At 33.9% G+C, this 20438-nt stretch overlaps 1 protein-coding gene across 1 annotated transcript in view; it reads right to left on the reverse strand.

Moving 5' to 3' along the window:
• The window catches only part of TENM3 (teneurin transmembrane protein 3), a 3314517-nt gene that overhangs the window by 733546 nt on the left and 2560533 nt on the right, over positions 1-20438 (reverse strand). The gene's annotated exons all lie outside the window — the stretch shown is intronic.

A 20438-nucleotide genomic window follows, 5' to 3' on the forward strand; every position in this document is an offset into this window, starting at 1 on the left:
CTAGGTGATCTCATTTGAGGTTTTCTTGGCAAAGCTACTGGAATGGTCTATATGTTCATTACCTAATTTATAGATTAGGAAACCTGAGGCAAAAGGATGAAGTGACTTGCTCAGAGTCACCCAGCTACTAAGCACCAGAGGTCAAACTTGAACTCAGAAAGATGAGTCTTCCTGACCCCAGACCTGATTTCTCTATCCACTTGAGGGAAATGAAGCCCAGAGTAGTGAAATGGCTTTTTGAAGGTCATACTTAGAAGAGGTAGAATGCTGATGCCAAATTCAATAATTTTTACACTATACCACAGTTGAATCATTTAGAGAATCATTTGGGTTAATAAACAATGATCTCTGGGAAGTTTGGTGGGGGGGAAGGTCTGGAGGGGAAAAAGAGGCATCCATTTTTCACATCTGAATATAAATTATCTTAGTCATCTTGCTTTCTCATGCTGAGAAAATACATTAGGACAATTGGAGTGTTAATTTGAAGTAGTTAAAGAGTATGGACAGGGGGAAATTCTGGCTCACCTAGCATTTTGGGGGAGTGTAGATGTAGGCAGAATGTCAGTGGAGTCCTTTAAGCAAAGGAAAATTTTGAACAGTGTTAAAATACTATATTTACAGTATAGTGGGAGGGTGCAGGAGGAAAAGAGACAAGAAAAAAGGAAATGGGAGGTCACAAAAGACAGTTTTCAGTTTGAAAAGGGGGGGTAGATAAACCATCAGTTAATTGAATTGTTTTAGGTGTTTTTTTGGGGGGGGGGTTGCAAGGCAATGGGGTTAAGTGACTTGCCCAAGGCCACATGACTAGGTAATTATTAAATGTCTGAGGTCGCATTCGAACTCAGGTACTTCTGACTCCAAGGCCAGTGCTCTATCCACTGTACCACCTAGCTGCCCCAGTCAATTCAATTTTTAAAAAATCAAATTATTAAAGTGAATAAGGTGAATTACAACCAAAAGTGTGGAAATGCAATGAATAAAGAGCAGCTCCTATCTACAATTATATGCCAAAAACACCCACAAAAAATACAAAAGTAGATCATTTTGTATAAAATATAAAACAATCAACATAAAATAAGTATTCTCAGAAAGACATGGAGTAAACTGTAAGGATACTATGAAAGATAAAAATCCTGGTCCAGGAAAATTTACAAGTTAATTCTATCAAGCGTTCAAAAAACAAATAATATCTATAATTGCTTTCAATAAAAGAGGAAAAAGACACTATAACAAAGTCTGAGATAAATATATATACTGATGCTCTAATTAGGAAGAACACACAAAGAAAGCTAAAGACAATCAAACTATTAAGCAAAATTCCAAAATATAATATTAGCAAAGAAACTAGAAAGTATTCCCCCAAACATTCACTACATTGCACTAGCACACAGATCCACATACATGTCCAGATATCTAATTTCTTTGGTTTGGGGAATTTCCAGTGAGAGGAAAAAAAATTTCAACTATGTAAATAAATGACCATTCTCAATATATAGTCCTTAAAAGCTGTCTATGCAGTGGTGTACAAGTTAATGAGTAACCCTCCAATACTGATCTAGAAAACCATCCATTAACATTTTCTATGTTGTATTTTTCTTTATTTTGTTAAACATTTCGGAGATACTTTTTCATCTGATTCCAGTAGCACTTCAGAATTTTTCAGGTCAGGGGTTTGACAAAACTGGGATTTTCCACCATCATATAACTACTATATTTGGAGGAAGGACCTCAACTCACGTCTTCCTGATTATTCTAAGACCAATTTTCTCTTCACTATGCAACAGTATCACTCTATTATCAAGTCTTACTTGCTACAGTGAATTTGGGAAGCTTCCCAATATGAATAGCAGCTAAACAAAAATTCCCCTTTTACCAGCTACTATTTGATATGGATCTAGAAATATTAGATGCAGCTATAAAGCTAGAGTGAGAAGCTAAAGGGATAAACCTCATCATAGAGAAGGTACAATTATCCCTACAACCAAGTTATATGTAGAAAACTAAAGAATCATAAAATCAATCCATCAATTAATAGATTCATTAAATAAATAGGTCAATGAAATCTACATAAATCCTAATCAGTTTTATATGTTGCTAGCAAAAACAGAACCACATTACAGGGAAATCCCATTCAAAGTATATGAAAATTTTATAAATAACCAAAAATGAATCTATCAGGACACTCTGCATCAAAAAATCCTGTATTTAGAATTTGAAGAGACCTTGGAAGATATAGTATAAATTAATTTTTGAAATAAGGAAACCGAAGCATGGAGTTTAGGTGAATTTTTCTAGCTCATAGAGCTTGTAAGTCATACAAGTTAGGAAATGAATCTGGATCTTATTGACTCCATTGCCATTCCAAGTAAATACATACAGTGAGCAAACTGTTGGGTAACTTCATAAAACTAGATAAAACAAGAATAAAATTCATTTGAAGGAACAAAAAGTCTGGAATCTCATGAGAAAGAATTAAAGAAAGTAGGTTTGAAGCGGACATAGAATTACTTGAACTATATGGCAAAATAGTAATTAAAAAACTTGCTTTCAGTTTAAAAGAATGAAATATTAAATCAGTGAAACAGACTAGATAAGCAATGCTAGAAGCAATCAGATAAATCATCAGTAAACTCTTAAACAAAATTTGTTCTATTGTTTCTTATAGTACTAGCACCTTGATAAGAATATCAGGAAAAACTTGAAAGAAAAGTTGTTTTAAAAAAGATATTATTACAGTAGACTATGAACAGATCCATAACCATACTTGCTTTATTTACATATATGTGAAATACACACACAAACTAATATGAGTTATCATATCATTCCAAACATAGGAACTCAAATTAGATGGCCATAGAATGAGGTAAATTTGAGAACCATATCTAGTGGAGAGAATTTTAACCAAAAAATGGAATAGAGGGAATTAGAGGGTGCATAAAATCAGTCCACTTAGAATAAGAAGTGTGAGAATCCTAAGAAGCAGGTAGTGGATGCTGGGAAAGAAGATTCATGTATTTGCATCAAATAGGTCTGTTAAGAATCTGACATTCAAAATACATAGAGATTAGCATGTGTTCTATACATGCTAATTCATTCCTCTATAAATTCCTCTATAAATAAGTAGTTAGAGAATAGAAATAGTTTTCAAAACAAAGATAAGGTATGTTTATAACATATGATATATACATACATACATATGCACACATACATGAAAGTCTGCTCTATCAAGTAAGAAATGGAAATTAAAACACCTCTAAGGTTTCACATCATCCCACCCAACAGGACAAAACATATACAAGATGAAAATAATCAGGAGACACTCTATGTTTTTTTTTTTTTTTTAGATTTTGCAAGGCAATGGGGTTAAGTGGCTTACCCAAGGCCACACGGCTAGGTAATTATTAAGTGTCTGAGGCTGGATTTGAACTCAGGTACTCCTGACTCCAAGGCCAGTGCTCTATCCATTGTACCACCTAGCTGCCCCTAAAGGAGACACTCTAAATCATCATTGATGAGTTGTGAATTTTACAAACATTCTAGAAAACAATTTGGAATTATGTGAGAAAATGTATCAAACTGTTCATAATCTTTAATCCAACGATCTAACTACTGGTCATATATTTTAAGGAGGGCAAAGACAGGAAAAAAGGTCCCAAACATTACAAAATATCCCTACTAGTACTTTATATGGTAATAAAAAAAGGAAGCAAAATGAGTGCACTTTAATTGGGACTGACTAAATAAACTGTGCTGTATGAATGCAATAGATTAATATTGCATTATAAGAAGTAACCAATATGCAGAAGAGAAACCCAGAAAAATTTTTATGAGCCCATGCTGGACAAAATAAAGAGAACTTGGGCAATAATACAAATAATGAAGTACAAACAAACTTGAAAGATAGTACTTAAATATTTGTCTTTGTTGCAAGGGAGAAATGAGAAGGAAAAGAATTAATGGAAAGTGACAATATAAAACCAAAAAGATATTAATGACATTTTTTTGAGACAACTAGGGCTAAGTGACTTGCCTAGGGTCACACAGCTAATCCATGCATGATATAGAATTTAAACTCTGGTCCTTGTGACTAGAGAAATGGTGCCACCTAACTGTCACTCCATTTTTTTTAAAAAAGCAAAATAAAAACAACTGAGTGAAGCACATGCTGACATAGCATTGCCCTGCCTGAAGGAACAGAGAGGAATAGAGATATAAAAGAATCACAGAGAACTGACTTTCACAATGTGCATGGAAACCTTTGGTAAATTTTGAAAAACCACATAAAAGATGATGTTGAGTTGACGACTGGTGAGCATATATATATGTGTGTGTATTTATGCACATATTTATGTAAATGGGTTATCTTAGGATCTGGAACACACTCCCTCCCCCCACTTCCTTCTAGTTACTGGGTAGATTTTTCAGTGGTGCAAAGTGAGAATGGGACCATAAATTTCTATGTCTGCTTACAACTAATTGATGCTCAGTGAGTCTCTGGCTATTTAAAATAGGGAAAATAATGCATATTTATTCACACATGCTTTGAGATCTGTGTATAAAAATGCTATATTACCACCAACTACAATGAATGCACATACTAAAATATAATTATCAATTACCAGCTACCACCTGTTGAGAGAACGAACTAGTCTTCTAACACCATCTTTCTAAATTTGGAATCTTAAAAAATCTGTATTACACACAATGACATTGTATTGAACCAATATGTTTAGGAAATGCTGTATTACTAGTTTTCACTACTTTTATGGTAGCAAAAGAAATGGAAACTAGGCCATATGAAGCACTAAAATGTTTGAAGAACTATAGCATAGAATTGATCTTACAAAGTCCTATTTCAAAAAATCTTAAAATGCATTTAATGGTATGCCTATTGTCTAAGGCATGATTGTCACATTTTAAAAAACAAAATTTGCAAATTTCTTTTCCCTCTCTGCAAATCAAGTAAGAAATGGTTAAAATATAGACAAAAGAAGAATGAGTTTCTATAAATACAAAGCCCCTTGTGCAAATTAGCTCATAAACTATGCATAAATAGAACATATTACGATACTCTTTCACCACTTGGGACCATAGATTGCAGCTAAAACAATGAGACACTGCTTATAGATGGGCAATTATTATGGGGCTTTATTCTTGAAAAGCTATTAACATTTTTATGGCATAAACAAAGTTATTACAAACATCCTATATGTGAAGAATGACTTTCCTGAAACTCTTCCCCAAAACCTCTCAAAATATTGTACTATATTAATTTACTGCAAAAAAAAAAAGAAAGTAGTTAAGGCTGAATCAAGTCAAGAAAGTCTATGTGAGAAATGAAAATGAGCCTTACTACCTCACTACTTTACTCCATAGTAGGAAAGAAAAGAAAAAATATGAAAAAATGAACTATGCTGTTAAGTAACCATCAAAAGTCTTAAAAGTTTTTGATCATGAATGAAATCCTCCATTCCCTAGAGATGATGACATTTATCCTTTGTTCTCAAAGACCAAATTCCTCAAAGGCATACAATGTGGCACTATTAAAATGATAAAGTTAGGGGTTTGAAACCTGGGGTATATGAAAAAATATTGTGGTAGCTCTATTTAAATATAACTGCTTTCCTTTGTAAACCTTTTTTTAAAAAATTTATGCATCTAAAAACTTCAAAAGTTGTTTTTAGATGCATAAATTTTTTAAAAAAAAGGTTTACAAAGGAAAGCAGTTATATTTAAATAGAGCTACCACAATATGTTTTCATATACATAGACTTCACCAGACTTTCAAAGGAGTATATTATGCTAAACAAACAAACAAACAAATAAAAAAATGAAAAAGCTGAGAACCTCTGTTACAAGTGATGCATAATGGAAATATGAGTTTGAAAATTAAGTTCTTTGTACTAAAAATTTTCAAACGGGGAAAAGATGATCATTAAGAATCTATGATTCATGAGAAAAATGACCATATCTAATCTAGTGCAATAATAAGCATTTAATAAACATGTTAAATCTGACAATAGAAAAGTCATAGCAAATAGTCAATAAGGATTCTTTTAAAAATCCTCTACAGCCAGAAAATGGTTTGGAAAGTTATTTCCATTATGTCTGCACTGAGTTGAAATCATGGATGGGATGCACTTTGGTGAAGACCTTCAATGTATAATTTTATGCTACTTTCCAGTCACTTAAACATTTAAGTCATTTTAATGCTTAATTTTATAAAAAGCAGTTCTTTATTAGAATACTACTGCAAGATATAACTTTAGGTAAAAGGTGACTCTAGATTTCTAATGTAATTCCAGGAGAACATCTCCTACTAGTCTTGAAAGGCTTCAGAATGTGGACCTAGAGATAAAGACCTAAGGACCATTTCAGAAAGAATAGAAGAATACATAGAAGGTGATAGAATCTTTTATTTTTTGAGTGTTTTCCCCACAACAATTCAGAAAACTGCTTATTATGGGTGGGGGTGGGGGGAAGTGATAGAATACCTATACTGATAAGCTCACACTAGTTGAAGTTTTAAACATATAATGAGAGGATATTTGTGATATAGTTCTCTAAGGCTCACCCTAGCAAAATTAAATCTTCTAGAAATTTATATTCTTCCTTATATGAAACAAGACAGCATGGCATCAGCCTTCATTTCTTCCAGCTAAGAACCCAGGAGAGTAAGTGTCCCCAGTTACTTTAGATTTCCCCTAAGACATAATGTTCCCAACAGGGCCAGAGAGGGAAGAATTCTCAAAGTAGGATAGAGAGCAATGGATATGCAGCCTGGACTCAAGGTCAGCTCCTCTTTTGATACGCCTATGTGATCTCGGGCTAATAATTTAACTTTTTGGAGTTTCAGTATTCTCACCTGTAAAATGATGCAGTTGAACTAAATGGCATCTCAGGTCCCTATTTATTCTCCATCTAACATTTCATGATCTTAGGAGCCTATACATTTAATCAATGACAGAATAAACTACAATGAAGTCAGACTACTCGAAAGTACCAATCTTACCCTCCTTGTCTTAGACATTTTCCTTCTATCAATACAGACATGGAAAACAGTATTTTAAAAAAGATATGTCACTAATACCTAATAATGAGTTATGATGTTAATAATATCCCAATTATTTTTAACATGAACTCTCTTATTTTAAATTTGGATGGTTAATGTTTTCACAAATCATAGTTAAAATAATTAAATTTCATCTTCTAAGTTTTGTTTATTTTTCTAGTTTGATACGGGCTTATTGATTCCTGATTTTTTAATGATTTTTTTAATTCATTGACTCTTAATTTCAACATATGTTTGCTCTCTCTTCCAGATTTCTGTTATTGACTAATTTCATACTCATGCATTCAATTTTACTATTCAGATCCTTGATATAAATGTTGAAAAGAACAAAGTTGAAGACAAAGCCCTGTGGCAGACCAGTAACAATACCCCTCTAGATTGATATGAATTTGTTAATTAACACTCTTTGGCCTTTCAACCAGCTGTGAATAAGCCTACTTTTTTAGCCTACATTTTCTCCATATTTGTTCACAAAGATATTAAGGAAGACTATCAAATAATTTGATTAAATCCAGATTAAGCTTTCAGAAAAGGAAATTAGTTTAGTCTTGCGTTGTTCTGAACCCATATTGACTTCTATTTCCTTGCTGTGATGAGTAAGTTATATTCTGATTTGTTTTTTCATTTTGTCTTTTAGCTCTGAACACCATGATGCTTTCTAAGTATTACCAGCTACTGGCTTAATAATTCTTATCTAAACTCACAAACCACCAGTCAAATAATCTATTACAAAAATCTCACCATAGCTGAGAATACAGTTCTCTCAGCTCTCAACCATGTCTCTATGTTGCCATACTTCACTAGCTAGGATTGGAATGTTGCTGTTACTCCAGGTTTGGTTCCTTTAATAGAAGTACTGAAAATAATAATCCTTTTATGGCATTAGTAATTTTGCACTGAAGAGTCAACACATTTCCTAATTTTGCTGTTCTCATACTTAACAGAATATATATATAGAAGGGTAGAAAATTTAAAGAGAATTCTGAAGGACTTGACCATTTTTAAGAAACAGTTGACTAAAAAAATTTGTTATTTAACATTGTGTAAATTAAGCAATCATATATCTTTGAGAATAAAGTAATATTTCTGATTTTTATAATATATGTAAGAGAGCACATAGACAAAGGCAGGTCTGTCTATGGCTATCATATCTCAACATGTTCCCTATCAAGTTCTGGGAGCTAAAATAGGGTATTTCAGATATTATTACATATTTTATACTATATTAATTATACAATGTTTTATATATATATATGAATTTTAGTTACCTCAGAAGAATTTTCAGATAATTAATTGACAATTTGACTATAGAATAATTTCACACAGAGATACACACATATGTACATATGTGAGTATGCATGTGTGTGTGTTTGTCAAATGGTAGCCTTCTCTAGGACAGGGAAGAGGAAGAAAAAATAAATTTACATGATAACTGCTAAATAATGAGAGTGAACAGTAAGTTTAATTTGCAATCCTACTTGCAATCATCATGATACAGATATTCTTGTTTTATTCTATGAAATGAAAATAAAGTTCAAAAAATGGACAATGAAAAGATATACCATGATTGGTATACAAGTAACTTAAAGCATATTTCCAATTATGTTTTTTATCTAAGAAATAGTGATAAAGGCATAAACAAGAATATGCATGGATAAAGAGATTGGCTCATCCAGTAATAAGAGTTAATCAATTGACAGTATGAGAACTGGTCTAGGTGCCCTGAGATCTCAAAAGGACTAAAAGGATAAAATTTTGGGCAAATCCTCTATGGTGAAGATTTACTAAGGCACAACCAAGAAAGATTCAGAATTAGAAAGCTCATTGATGAGATCACATCAAAGACAACTGAGAAATTTGCTTAAAAGGAGAAGTGTTTTTTAAAAGTTTTTTTTAAATGATAAACTATTTTTTTTCTCAAGAAAACTCAGGAAGAATTAGGTTGCTGAAATTTCTACTTTCCCTCCCTTCCCCTACCCCAGCTATATCTTCTAGTAAAGTAGTAAAGAGCTATATGCATTAGATAGAATACTCCTGTTAAATATATATCCTAGAACACAAATAGGGGATGGTGCATATTTAGGAAAGAAATTAGCATCATTACAGAAACATTCTCAGTGTCAAAGGATCTTTGCTGAACTGTAAATTTATTTAGCTGATTCCATACAAGAAGTGAATTTCACTGAGGCAGGTCCTAGATGACTCTGTAGACTAAGCAATGTTTATACTTTCCTAGGAGCAAATCTGAACATTTATATTGAGGGAAGATTGCCTAGGAATTCACATTGCTGCAACACTTCCTTTCTGGTCAAAGAACTGATGAGTAATGAAATGACCAAATTTAGACAGTGATTTTATTCCGACTGTAAAATTCTATGAAGGAAAAAAGAGAGAAAGAGGCAAAGAGAAAGAAAGAGATGGGAGTGGTGATGATGGTGGTGGGAGGAAGCAAAGGTTCTGATTTCCCAGGAACTTGCCCATTCTACTCCAACACATAATATAACCCTCACATATTCTGTGATAGAATAGCTTTTCTTCCCTTCCTCTCCTCCTCCTCCTCCTACCCCACATTGCTTCATAGCCTGAATGGAAACAAAAATAAACCAACTCCTCTCTGCTAAAATCATTTCTTCTTTTCAGGATTCAAATGTAGCTATTGATTGGGAAATGAGAGAGGGTGGAAAGGAAGAGGAAGAGAAGTTTGTTGATGCAAGATGGCAATTTATAAAGATAATTTTCTCGATTTCAGAAAGTTTGAAAAGACCACCATGCTTCACTGACTAATATAGGAAACATATTGAATTGGTTATGACAACCTGTGGGTTAGTTTACATTGAAGTCTAAAAATTTGGGATACTCAGTTTGGAAACTTGATCAATATTCATGCCATCTCACATCATAATTCAATTGGCAAAAATGTAGTAGAAGACTCCCCAGGGCAATACTAGGGAACAACTTACATTTTGGTTGTTTAACATGTGTAAACCTCCTGCTTAGAATCACTGATGGGGGTTAATAGAAGCCTTGAACTTCAACAAGGACTTCCAAGTGATTTGATTGAGGGGTTAACTGTGATAAGAACAGAAATGATCAAATTAAAATGAATAAGCTAAGGCAAAATTGTAAGATGCTTCAGCACTCCCCTTCATGAGAAATTCCCCCCAAAGCATGTAAAAAACTGTGAAAACCAGAATCCTGATTAAAATGTAAAAGGTATTTTCAAAGCTAGTATGACATTAGCATACAATATGTGCAGAAAACTGGTCTTCAATTCTCAGCTGTTGTAAATGTTGCCCATGTAGGCTGTGACTATGGGAGAACAAATAAGTGAATAAATTTTTTAAATGAGAAAAATGGATATTTTATCTCTATATATTCTTCTGATGCCTCAGCAAGAGTAGGGAATGGGGTGAGGTGGGGGAAGCTGGCTCAAAGGTTCTGGAAAAAGACTTTACATTGACTGTCATCTGGGGATCAGGCAAAATAAGTAAGGCAGGCTCATCACCATATTGGTCATAGAAAGATGAATTTTCAGCTACAGCAACAATCAACAATTTCCAATGTCAGAAGGAATTTTCACTCTGTATTTCTGGTGAAAGAATCTAGGTTGATTCTGAAATCATAGGCAATTGCTAATCAACCAACCACATTTATTAAGCACCAACTGGGTAAATAGGACAAACAAGAAAAAAATGAAAGAGGGCCTTCCCTCAAAAAGCTAACTTGCTTTTGGGGGAGATAAATAGGTACAGAATATACACAAATTGAGCACTATGTTTTGTGGCAAGGGGGAAGTGATATTCTTGTAGAAGGTGATGTTCAAGCTCAGTTAAGTAAAGAAGTGAACTTATTCAGCAAAGTAGCAGGATATAAAATAATTCCATATAAATTATCAGCATTTCTATACATGAACAACAAAGCCCAAGAGCAAAGAGAAATTTCTTTTAAAATAACTGTAGACAACATTAAATACTTGGGAATCTACCTCCCAAGACAAACCTGGAAACTGTATAAACATAATTATAAAGTTCTCCTCACCCAAATAAAGTCAGATCTAAATAACTGGAAAAATGTCAAATGCTCATGGTTAGTTTGAGCTAATATAATAAAAATGACAATTCTGCCCAAATTACATTACTTTTCAATTCCATACCAATCAAACTACCAAATAACTACTCTACCAAGCTATAAAAAAAATAGTAACAAAATTCATCTGGAACACAAAAGGGCAAGAATAGCAAGGGAACTGATAAAAAAAAATGTGAAGGAAGGTAGCCTAGCTCTACCAGATTTAAAACTATACTATAAAGCAGCAGTCATTAAAACTGTCTGGTACTGGTTAAGAAATAGATATTTAGATCAGTGGATTAGGATGGGTTAAAAAGAAACCACAGTAAATGACTGCAACAATCTACTGTTTGGCAAACCCAATGACATCAGCCTCTGGGAAAAGAACTCACTATTTGACAAAAATGGAAAATAGTTTGGCAAAACTAGACATACATCTATGTCTCACACCCTATACCAAAATAAGGTCAAAATGGGTACAGGATTTAAACATAAAGAGCAAAACCATAGATAAATTAATAGATCAAAAATACTCTATCTGATCTATGGAAAAGGGATAAATTTATAACCAATCAAAAATTAGACCACATTATAAACTGCAAAATGAATTATTTTGACTATATTAAATTGAAATGTTTTTGCTCTAATAAAATCAATGCTGCCAAAATTAGAAGGAAAGCAGAAATCTGGGAACCAATCTTCACAACCAGGAGTTCTGATAAAGGTTTCATTTCTAAAATATATAGAGAATGGCATCAAATTTATAGGATCACAAGTTATTCCCCAATAGATAAATGGTCAAAGAATATGAATAGACTGTTTTCAAATGAAGAAATTAAAGCCAATATTATAATCATATGAAAAAATGCTCCAAATCACCATTGATTAGAGAAATGCAAATTAAAACAACAATGAGGTATCATCTCACACCTATTAGATTCGTCAAGAAGAGACAAAGGGAAGATGATCAGTGTTGGAGAGGTCCATGGGAGGATTGGGACTTTGATGCATTGCTGGTGGAGTTGTGAATGGCTCCACTATGAACTACGCCCAAAGAGCAATAAAACTGTTCATACCCTTTGACCCAGCAATTCCAATGTTATGTCTATATCCAGAAGAAATTATAAAAAATGGGAAAAGTTCTACATGTTCCAAAATATTCATAGCTGCTCTTTTTGTAGTGGTAAAGAATTTGAAATTGAGGGGATGTCCATCAATTGGGGAATGACTAAACAAGTTATGGTACATGAATATGGAATAGTATTGTTCTAGAAGAAACCATAAATGGTCAGTCTCTAGAGAAAAATGGAATGATTTATGGGATCTGATGCTGAGCAAAAGGAATTGAGCCAAGAGAACAATGTACATAACAACAACATTATGAGATGCACAACCTTGATGGAAGCAGCTCCTCTCAGCAGTCCAGAGAGCTAGGACAACTACGTTAGACCAGCTATGGACTGTATTATCCCCATCCAGGGGAAGAAAAACAAAATTAAAAAAACTTTCAGAAAAAAAACCCAACCCTTTAGAATTTGATGAACACTTTATAAAAATTATGTCTTAAGTATCTCTTTCCTTTAATTCTAATTCCCCATGCCAAAAATTATTAATTTGTAAATATGTTTAACAAAATATGTATGTTAAATGATAACCTGACTATTCCCTGCTGAGGGGAGGAGGGTAGGAAGGGAGGGTGGAGGGAAATTTTCTCACCTGGAAATATACATGTGCATATGGATGGACATTAATTAATTAATTAATAATAAAAAATTAAGTGAACAAAAAAAGGGTGGGTGTGTCTTTCCAGCTTGGGCTGTGCAGCCTGTGCAAGGGACTGAGCCCTGGAAAGAAAGCTATATGTTCATAAGGAAGCATATGACTTGCCTGTTAAGGATCGAGGCATTCATCTGTAAAATTTCAAGCATGGAATTTGCTATAAACTTCCTGTCATTAAGAAATAGCTAATTTTTAAATTTCAATTTTCCTCAAATTTTGGAAACAGCTGATTAACACTTTTCTCTCCCTTGGTATTCACATTCATTCTTGTAGGCTTACCTATCATTTTTCTGCAACTTACTCAAACCCTGAATCTTCTGTGCACTACAAGCCTACTTTCCCCCCTGCCTACTGGACAACTCCATCTGGACCTTCTGCTCAACATGTTTAAAGGTGAATTCAAGTTATAATGGAAATGAAGAAAATTTAAGAGACAAAAACTGTAAAAGTTATTATTCTTTCCATCTTCCCTATTTGTTTGAGGGAACCACCTTTCACGTAGGAATTGTTTTTAATTATTCTTTCTCTCTAACCCCTAACATGCAACAAGTGGCCAGATCCAAGAGCTTTTCTCTTCTTTTGCATCCATTCTCTTAACTTCCTTCCCACCACTGCTATCCTAGTTGAGATCCAAATTCCCTCTTCCTTGGTTTAATATAATAGCCTTTTAAGTGGTCTTCTTGTTTCCAGTCTCACTTCACTTCAATCCATTCTGTTAACTATGATTAGAAAACCATAGGTTTGTTCATATAATGAATTTCCAACATGGAAACCAACATACATCAGCAGCTCATCTGCCAATTGTAATCTTTGAGAATCATTTAGGATAATGGGTAGTGAAGTGACTTGTCCTGGGCAATAGGTAGGGTGTGAAGGCAGGTCTTTTTGATTTCAAAGCCTCCAACATAATGCTGTTATGTTCTCAATGACTTAAAAGTCATTGATATCTTTTTACTAACTTACCTTTTAAATGGAACTAATAGCAGTGAATTAGTATCAGAATTATTTATCAGCCTACATTTATAGCACAGCAAGCAAATATAGCCTAAAAAGACTGGGCTATCAGTCTTTTAATTTCTAAGGCCCCATGTAGCTCTCAAATTCTATAATTTAATTCAATGATTTTAGTTCCACTAAATCCTACTATCTGTATTCTTTTATGGCCCTTCATGCATAAAAGAACAGAAAGAGTAGACCTAATCACTGAATCATAATAAAAATCTCCTTTTTACATCTTTTTTCTTTTTTTCCTACCCATCAATATCTGCTAGGTGGTTAGTTTTATAGTTCTCTGAATTATTCCTTTATCGTTTTGGCGTGACAAAGAGTCAAAACTACTTTAGGAATCATGTCATGAAGGACATGAGAGGAAATGGAAGGAAGCTATGAGGACTTCTGGCCCAACTCCTTCATTTTACAGATGAGGAAACTGAGACTTGAGAAGATTAAGGAACCTGGTTAAGATTTTATGAGACAGAATTTAAATCGAGATATTACCTTGATAAAAAAAAAGAAGTTTTGTGGAAAATCTAAGCAGTTTCCTTAAAAAAATAGATTGATTATCTCTCTGGGTAAATTTTTCAATTTCTCACTGTTGAGTATCCTAGCACAACATTACTGTGATGAAGTATCTAACTTCAGTATAAGAGTCTTATGGAAAACTGCTTATGTGCTAACAAGGAACAGAAACTACACTGTCCATTTGTTCTTACTCAGATAAAATCAGTACAAATGAAATAAAGAACTGTTTCTAAATGTTAATAGTTTTTTACAGGCATAACTGAATTTGAGCTAAAGCACTTAGACACAAACTGGAACAACCATTCCTTTCATTGAGAGCATGACTTACATAAATCTTCATTATTTTGGATTAGTGTAAGAGTAAAACAAAACTCTACCCAAAGATAGAGAGATAGAGAGACTTCTTTAGTAACTTTCAAGTTGGAGGTGAGACACTTCCCAGCCCTATGCTCTTGATTCTCTAAACAACACTATCAGAGGCACATGAAAATGATATTTGATTATCTCAAAAAAGAATAAAGATGTCTTTTCCATAGCATGAGGTCTTATGTAGAACCACATAACTGTTTCATATTATAATGGTCCACTACCAGCTATATCAGAGGAAAATTGCAAGAGGAAAAAAAATTCTTTTCAATCTCTGTCATCCATCATCTTGGTAAACAAGCACAGCACATATACTCTCTCCCATCTGCTAGTTATTAGCTGGTGCAATCACAGAATATCATGTAATGTAATCATAAAAACACTATTATTACCTACTCTTTCAATTTATAAGCAAATATTTCTACTTGTCAAATGATCTCATGCTAGCATGTGGCTTAAACCTTCTGGGCAGTTTAGCATCAATCTCGTCGTCAATCTAAGATAAGGCTGTCTCCAGCTCAGTCCTTATACATTTGGAAAATGCACTGTTTGATCCCAGAAGAGATTGTATGAAGAGAAGGGTCAGTAAATGATCTGGCTGTCAGGGATCTGAACAGTTCAGCACTCCAGTGCTATGAGACAGTCACTGCTTTTGTTCATCAAACAGACTTCTTATATGCCACCAAGGTAGAAAATGCTCCTAAGCTCCAAAGGAAATTTATTCACGGGTGTTATTTTATTTTTATTTGAAATAGCCTTGAAAGTTAGAAGTTATTTGTACAAAATTGCTCAATAGGAAAGAACAAAAACCAATACACAATCCTATTAAAAGTTTGTGCTAAAGTAAATCTTGATAATTTATAGCAAAGACTTTTCTCTATGGAAGCATTCCCCCAGCTTTTGTCTAAAAAAAATAAACAGCTTTTAAAGAAAGTGAGCATTAGATTGATTGACAACCATGCTTGGTAAATGTCAATTTGCATGAATTTACAATGTAAACTGAAGCAATTATTTTTAAAACCATCAATCAGATATTTAGAAATTTTATTTTAAACAAGTCAGAATTTGTACACAGTTTTCCAGGTTGAATTTTATTGAACTGACAGATTTAGATTTGAACCTTTTAAAATTTAACCATGACTATTTGAGTTTGATCAAGTTTATTCTAACACTTATTACCCATGTCACCTCAGGCAAAATAATTAACTTCCCTGGGTCTTATTTTACTTATCACTAATATAAAAGGGCTAGACCAGATGATCTGAGTATCCTTGTGGACATACACCTACCATTTGACAATAAACTTAATATTCAAATTTAATGTTAGAAATATTAACACTACTTTATTTATATTTTTATTACTCTCCATTTAAAGTTTAACATAGTTTAAACATATTATTAGCTAATCAGTAAAGATTGGTATTAAAGAATTAATAAAGATTGGAAATTCAGTAAGTTCAGATAATGGGGGGGATCACTTTCATCTTTAAGATTTGCATTTTTTAATTCTTCCATGCTAATGAAAGGCAAAGAAATTGTTGGTTCTTTCTAACAGTTTCCTTTCTTTTCAATGTGTGGTTTTGGCAAAGCCACTAAAATTCTTGTTGTTCTGTCCATTCAGAAATGGAAAGTACTCATTCAACATTTGACATCCAAAATTCAGGTGTTTGATTTCGTGACTCCTGTTCACAAAATGAAATATTGCAACATGATCTGTCCCCTGACAATTTAGAGAGTCATCTAAAATGATGGTCTGTTCTATTTTCTAACCCTGCTCTATATAGTTCATTCAACACAGAAATCAATAATGAAAATACCATCATAAAAGCACAGAATTTGGGAGGAAGACTTGTGGTTATGCCTAGAATAAGTCTTTGAAAGATGAATTCGCGCCAGGGTTTTGTTTAAAATGCTTGAATACAACAAACTTAGTTGTTTACATTATATGGGGTACTGTATTAGATTCTAATAAAAATTTAGTGTTTAGATAAGATACTTTTCTCCCCCCTCATAGTCAGGGTAGGGAGAGATAAGTCATCAGCATAGATAGATATACATAAATGTTTGGAGGTGAGACCAAAGAACTGAAACTGTGACTTTTCTTTGGTGTGAAAAATTCCTGAAGAATAAAATGATAGTTTAAGAGTTTCTAGGTACACTGGGAGGTTAATTGACTTGACCCAAATCATACAATATACATAGCACTGCATTACTAAAGGCCTAACAAAACACAATAAGGAGAGAATATTTTTACTGATGGGATAATCAGGGAAGACTTGGGAGGAGATAGAATATAAGCTGTTTTCTAAATAATGGGTAATGAACAATTACAACAAGTCTAAAATCCATCAATCACAATAACTTTAGCCTTCCAAAGGCTCATGATTTCATTGGTGTAGATTCTCCTTCCAGAAACGTGGATCATAATTTTCCATGCTTTATAAAAGTTTAATTAATTCTTGAGGCCACAAAAATTCATCTTGAACCTTCTAGGACAACCTTTTTCAATAAATCATCACCTATCACAAACATTTAAAAAATGATTCAGTTCTGTCAAAAGTTTTTCTATCATAATGAAATAGCAGTATTTACCCACTCATGATGAGATATATTCTAGGATTAGGTTTTCATTCATGAAATTAAATAGACATCTTCTAGCATCCCAGGAAGCAATATCTTGTTTAAGGTTTATAAAATCAAAATTCTTTTCTGATCTTTTTGGAGAGAAAAACTTTTTAATAGGATTTATGCTGGGAAAAAACCCCCCAACAAATCCCCCAAAACCCTGAAAAACCTCAACCAACTAATAAATCTGTAAATTCTTTCAAACCTCAGCTCTTGCAATACTTTATACCTCAAATTTCATTTTACAATCTCTATGGTTAAAGAATCTTTTCAAAGAGAAAATCCATATTATATACACATTTTACTCAACATGCCTATTGAAAAAGTAGCATGGCCTAACAGAAATAAAGGTGACCTTGGAACCAGCAAGGCCTAGTTTGAGGCTTCTACTCTACCCTGGACAAATTATTTATTCCCTCAGTACTCTGAGCCACAAGTGCCACCCCCCCCCCAATAAACCCAAGTGTGGTAAGGGCACTAAAAATGTATATACCCTTTGATCCAGGAATATCACTCCTGGGTCTGTATCCTGAAGAGATCATGAAAAAAGGTGAATTCCCACATGTACAAACATAATCATAGCATCTCTTTTTGTTGTGGCAAAGAATTGGAAATTGAGGGGATGCCTATCAATTGGAGAAATTGCTGAACAAATTGTGTTGTGATGGAACACTACTGTTCTATGAGAAGTCATGAGGGACAGGATTTCAGAAAAACCTGGAACTTGCATGAATTGATGTTGAGTAAAATAAGTAGAACCAGAAGAACATTAATACACACTGACAACAACATGGGGTGACCATCAATCATAACAGACTTGTTCATTTCAGCAGTACAAAAATCAAAGACAATTCTAAAAGACTCATAATGTAAAATACCATCCATATCCAAAGAGGGAACTGTGGAGTTTAAATGAAGATCAAAGTTTATTACTCTTAATTTTTAATCTTATAGTGTTACATCATTTTTCCTCTCTTAATGTTTTCTTTCTTCCATTTGGATCTGATTCTTCTCTTGATCAATATGGATTTATGTTTAGCAAGATTATAAATGTAGAGCTCATATAAGATTGCTCTCTGTCAGGGGGAGGGGATAAGGAAGGGAGGAAGGGAGAAAAATGTAAAAACTCAAAACTTTGCAAAAATAATGTTTGGTATAAACTACTTTTGCATAAAGTTGGAAAAAAATAAATAAAATATTTTTAAAAAATAAAAAATAGGGGTGGCTAGGTGGTACAATAGAGCGCCAGCCCTGGAGTCAAGAGTACCTGAGTTCAAATCTGGCCTCAGACACCTAGCTGTGTGGCCTTGGGCAAGCCACTTAACCTCATTTGGCTTGCAAAAAAGCCTAAAATATAAAAAATAATGTGATTGAAAAATATTTAGCAAAATAAATAAAAAATTCAGCACAGAATGCTAACAAATGTTTTTTTCTAAACCACTATATGCCTGCAGGGATCCTTAAGGTTTAATGGATCCTATTTCTACCTGAGCTTGATACAGCTGTTTGAGGCACCCCCTCCCAAGACTAGAAATTGCAGGGAAGGTGCTATATTGTCTTGAGAAAAGAAATGTCTTCTGCTAGTTCCTTAAACCAATGATATCAGTGTTTCAGCTTCTGTACAATATGTTACTGAATCTTACTAATTTTACTTTTACCACAGCTTTCACATTCATCCTCTTTCTCAGTATTCACCCAGGCATCAGCCTTTTCCAGGACCTCCATTGTCTGTATCCTGAAGTACTAGAATAGCAATGATCACTCCAAGATCAATCTCTACTCTCACTAATGAGTTCTTCTTCTTAATGGAGAACTCTGACCATTTTACTTCTTTATTCAAGAACCTTTACTTGCCATCCTCTGTCCTAGGATAAAATAAAAACTTCTCAGCTTGATATTTAAACTCTTTCAGGGGCAGCTAGGTGGAGTCAGGAAGACCTGAGGTCAAATCTGGCCTCAGACACTAGACACTTACTAGCTGTGTGATCATGGCTAGGCAAGTCATTTAATTCTAATTGCCTCCCCAAAATTAATTAATTAATTAAACCCTTTAAAGTATGGTTCTAAGTTTGCCATAGATTCATAATCTAGTTCAACCAACAATCTTCCCATATCTTTGCACAGACTTCTCTCCCTGCCTAGAATGCATTCCCTCTACACCTTCATCTCTTAGGATCCTTTACTTCAGTCCAGGCTTGCTAAATCTTCTCTTTGAAACCTTTTCCCTGTAGTTACAGTCTTTCCTCTCCTCAAATTAACTTCTACTTTGAAGTGAACTGTGAATATTCTGATCTCAGATACAAAAATGCCATTATATCTTTTCATGTCAGAGTCTCCCCCACCCCCAAAATGTTATGGATGAAAAGAATCGCCAGTTTTCAAATCTTACCATTCACATTAAAGAGGTTATACCAATTTGAAAGTGCCTGGATTCTGTTTCTGTCTTTGCAAATGTTTTAATCCTAAAGCTGATCAAGGGAGTTCAGTTATCTTTAGTAACTTGGAAGAAGGAGAAATAGCATTCAAACTGTCACTGTTCTGAGTAGAGACTGAGTCATTTACAGGGCTTTCCATATTGCCAGAGTCATCTCACTTAGGACATCTGGCTGGCTAAATGGAGACCCCATCTGCCAAAATGAATCCCAGATCAATATGGGACTACCAACAAAAACAAAGTGATGTTGCTATGTTTTAAAGTACCGCCTTCACTTGAGAATATATGGGTAAATTGCAATAATATTAACACCACACACACACACACACACACACACACACACACACACACACACAATTTCTCATCACCAGAGGGTACTGAGTAGTCAGGATGACTAAGATTTGGTGATTTAGGGGTACAGATTAGCTTCAGGTCAACCTCTATGAGTCTCATAGTAGTAGAACTCTACCATCAAGAAAAGCAGTAGCTGATGAGTGGGAGCACACCACCCAAGGTGAGTATGTATCTGACTTTGAGTTGGATGCATGCCTGTACCTTGGCTGCCAGAACAGG

This window comes from Macrotis lagotis, chromosome 3 (assembly GCF_037893015.1).
Source record: "Macrotis lagotis isolate mMagLag1 chromosome 3, bilby.v1.9.chrom.fasta, whole genome shotgun sequence".
NCBI lineage: Eukaryota > Metazoa > Chordata > Mammalia > Peramelemorphia > Peramelidae > Macrotis > Macrotis lagotis.